Source organism: Cynocephalus volans, chromosome 3, assembly GCF_027409185.1.
Source record: "Cynocephalus volans isolate mCynVol1 chromosome 3, mCynVol1.pri, whole genome shotgun sequence".
Lineage (NCBI taxonomy): Eukaryota > Metazoa > Chordata > Mammalia > Dermoptera > Cynocephalidae > Cynocephalus > Cynocephalus volans.
Genome location: NC_084462.1, coordinates 106503585 through 106506869, shown reverse-complemented (window position 1 = coordinate 106506869; position 3285 = coordinate 106503585).

Sequence of the window (3285 nt, the reverse complement as noted above, 5' to 3'; positions counted from 1 at the left end):
TGTTCCTGTTCTTGTGGGAAGGGTAACCAATCTTTCATCCTTGAGTATGATGCTAGCTATAGTTTCTTCATATGTATCCTTTAACAGGCTGAAGATGTTTCTTGTTATTCACACTTTGTTAAATTTTTTAAAAAATCAGAAATGGATATTGGATTTGTAGAATACTTTTTGTTTTAGTATCCGGGTAATGCAGTCCTTTTAGAATAATTTGGAAGTATTTTCTATTCATCTTTTCTGCCAGAGTTTCGTAGGATTGATAGGATTTCTTCCTATTAATTTCTAAAAGGGGGAGTATTTTTTTTCCTTAAATTATCCTTAAGTAAACCTAAAGGTGACTGGGAAACTTTGATATGTGTAGGGTGCCCCTTGTTGGTGATTTCTGGGTACTTGGTTATTTTAGCACAAGGGATGGAATCTGGTTGGGGAATGCCAATGCTACCATGTTTAAGAGGTATGTACAAAATGCACTGTGAAAGAGAGAGCATAATCTCTATGAAAAAAAATTTGGTAGGACAATAACAATTAGTAAAAGAACTATTGATTGGCATACAATATTTCTTAAATGTTTTCAGTTGTAAGGACAATAACCAAAGATTATTTGTACCTGAAACCCAGAGATGTTACATTTCTTGCAATATAAGGGACAGTTCAACAAAACAAATAATTTATCCTGTAGTCAATGCTAATAGCGCCAGCAAGTCAAGCAGAACCAACTATAAAAGGGCTCCAAATTTTCCTTTCTCAATCTACTGGTCAGAAGAAAATCCCTATGAAGTTCTTGGTGCTGGTAGAGAGAGAAGGTAATGTGACAGGAGTATGGACCATGGGCATTTAGATCACTGGCTTATGTAACTTATGTGTTCAATATGTGCTCAAGCCCAATCTTGTATGCATCACTTCAATATGATTAGGGAGTGCTGCTGTGCACATCCAAATTTATAGCTTGGGGCATCATACAACCAAGTTTGTGATGCAAAGCTCAGGTTGCATGGAATCTTTGTGGCCCTTGTTCAAGTGTCCAGTCTATACTGGGCCCAGCAGCAAGCAAAAAGTTCTTTCTTAAAAGTAGATTTATCTGTTGGCCATTTGTATGTCTTCCTTTGAAAAATGCCTATTCAGCTCTTTTGCCCATTTAAAAAATTTTTTTTTATTGAATCAAAATTGATTATACATACTTTTGGGGTTCAATGTTGAGATATGTTGATAAAATCAGTATTACTAGGATATATATTGTTACAAATCATACTTATTCTTTATGTCCCTTGTCCAATCTCATCCCGTCCCCCTTTCCCTCCCCCTTCCCCCGTCTAATTACCCTAGATTTCTTCTCTCCTTCTGAAAGAATAATAGTTACTCTGTTGCTTTGTTGCCTAGATGACCTGTCGAATACTGAGAGGTGTGATCATCTCCCCCAATATTATCATAGAGTAGATGTTTCTTCTATCACTCTGGAATGGGCTTTGTGGAGAGAGACATCCTCTTCTTTTCTTTCATCTCTGCTGGTGACTCTCCTTGTGTCAATGCACTCCAGCGTGTGGCGGACCATCTGCATGGTGGTTGTGACTCTAGCCGCTTTCATGACAGTCATGGTTATTGTGGTGGCTGTGGTGGGTCACCCACATGGAGGTGATGCTTTTGGCATGCTCCTTGGCACTGGCGGTGTGCCTGGTTGGGGGGGATCTGGAGTCTAGCTCCATATCGTGGGTCCCCAGGTGGGCCTTGAGGCACTTGTGCAGTGTGCCTAGTTGTGGGGGGAGGTGTCCAGTCCTGGCCTCCATGCCTTGGGTCCTTGGGCAGGCCCCGAGGCTCTGGCATGATGTGCCTGCTTGAGGGGAGAGGGGTCCAGTCCCTGGCTCCATCCCTAGGGTCCCCAGGAGGGCCCTGAGGTGTTGGCACGGTATGTCTGGTTGTAGAAGGGGGCTCTGGTCCCCAAATCTATGCCTCATGTCCCCGTACTGCCTGAGGCACTGGCAGTGTGTCTGAGCCAGAACTAATATTTTTGTGTCCTTTGCTTACTTCTAAAGTGGGGGAACTTCCTGTTGGAACCAGTACTTGAGCTCTGTGGTTTAGATAAATAGCTGCTTAGCTGCTGCTTCCCTAGGGAAGGCTTTTTGTGCAGCACAGGTTATAATGGTTGACTTCATAGGTACTTCCGGCTCTCCAGAGACCTGGTGCACCTGGGTTGTGTAGAAACTCTGATCTGGGCCTGAGTCTTTTCATCAAACTGCACCCCATGCAATTCTATATTCCTGACCAGTCTCCTCTGAGTGGTCCTGCACTGATTGGGAGGCAGATCAGCTGTCCTTGATGTGCCCCAGTGTTTCCCGGTGGGACAGTCTCTCCCACCACCGATGCTGCAAACACTTCCCATTGATGGGCCATGCACCAGTCCTTTGTGATGACTCACCAGCCTCTGAGTGGCTCCATTTTTTCAGTTGTTGTGGCTCCTCGCTCCTATGTGGGTCCACAGGAACCCTATTAGTGGTCTTGGTGGCCTGGGGGCCACCAAGTCCCTCTTCTCCCCTGCTGCCTCCAAGCAACTCCATCCGAAGGGCACAGCTGCGGCTTTTGCCAGCTCCTGCTCTGTGTGCTCAGCAGTTTCAGACTTAAAGTGGCCACAGCATGAAATGGTCAGAGGAGTTTTTTCTTTCGTCGTGGCTTCTCCTGCCTTTGTGCACTCCGTGGGTCTCTTCTCCTCTTCCCCTGAGCTCTGGTGGCCCCAGCTTGGCTGTTGTTGCTTTTTTATACAGTTGTAAATTGGTCGATTTCTGGGAGAGAGTATTGCTGGGGACCATCTATTCTGCCATCTTGACCGGAATCTTGCCCGTTTTTAAATTGGGTTATTGGTTTTTTAACTGTATAATTGCTTGAGTTCTATGTATATCCTGGATATTAATCCCCTGTTGGATGCATAGTTAGCAAAAATTTTCTCCCACTCTGTACATTGTCATTTCACTCTGTTGATTGTTTCCTTTGCTGTACAGAAGCTTTTTAGTTTGATATAGTCCCATTTGTTTATTTTTTCTTTTGCTGCTTGTGCTTTTGGGCTCATGTTCCTAAAGCCTGTGCCCAGACCTAGTTGCTGAAGTGTTTCACCTATATTTTCCCTTAGTAATGTTACAGTTTCAGGTCTTATACTTAAGTCTTTAATCCATTTTGAGTTGATTTTAGTGTATGGTGAGAGATGCATATCTAGTTTCATTCTTGATATGGATAACCAGTTTTTCCGGCACCACTTGTTGAAGAGGCAGTCTTTTCCCCAATGTATATTTTTGTTGCCTTTGT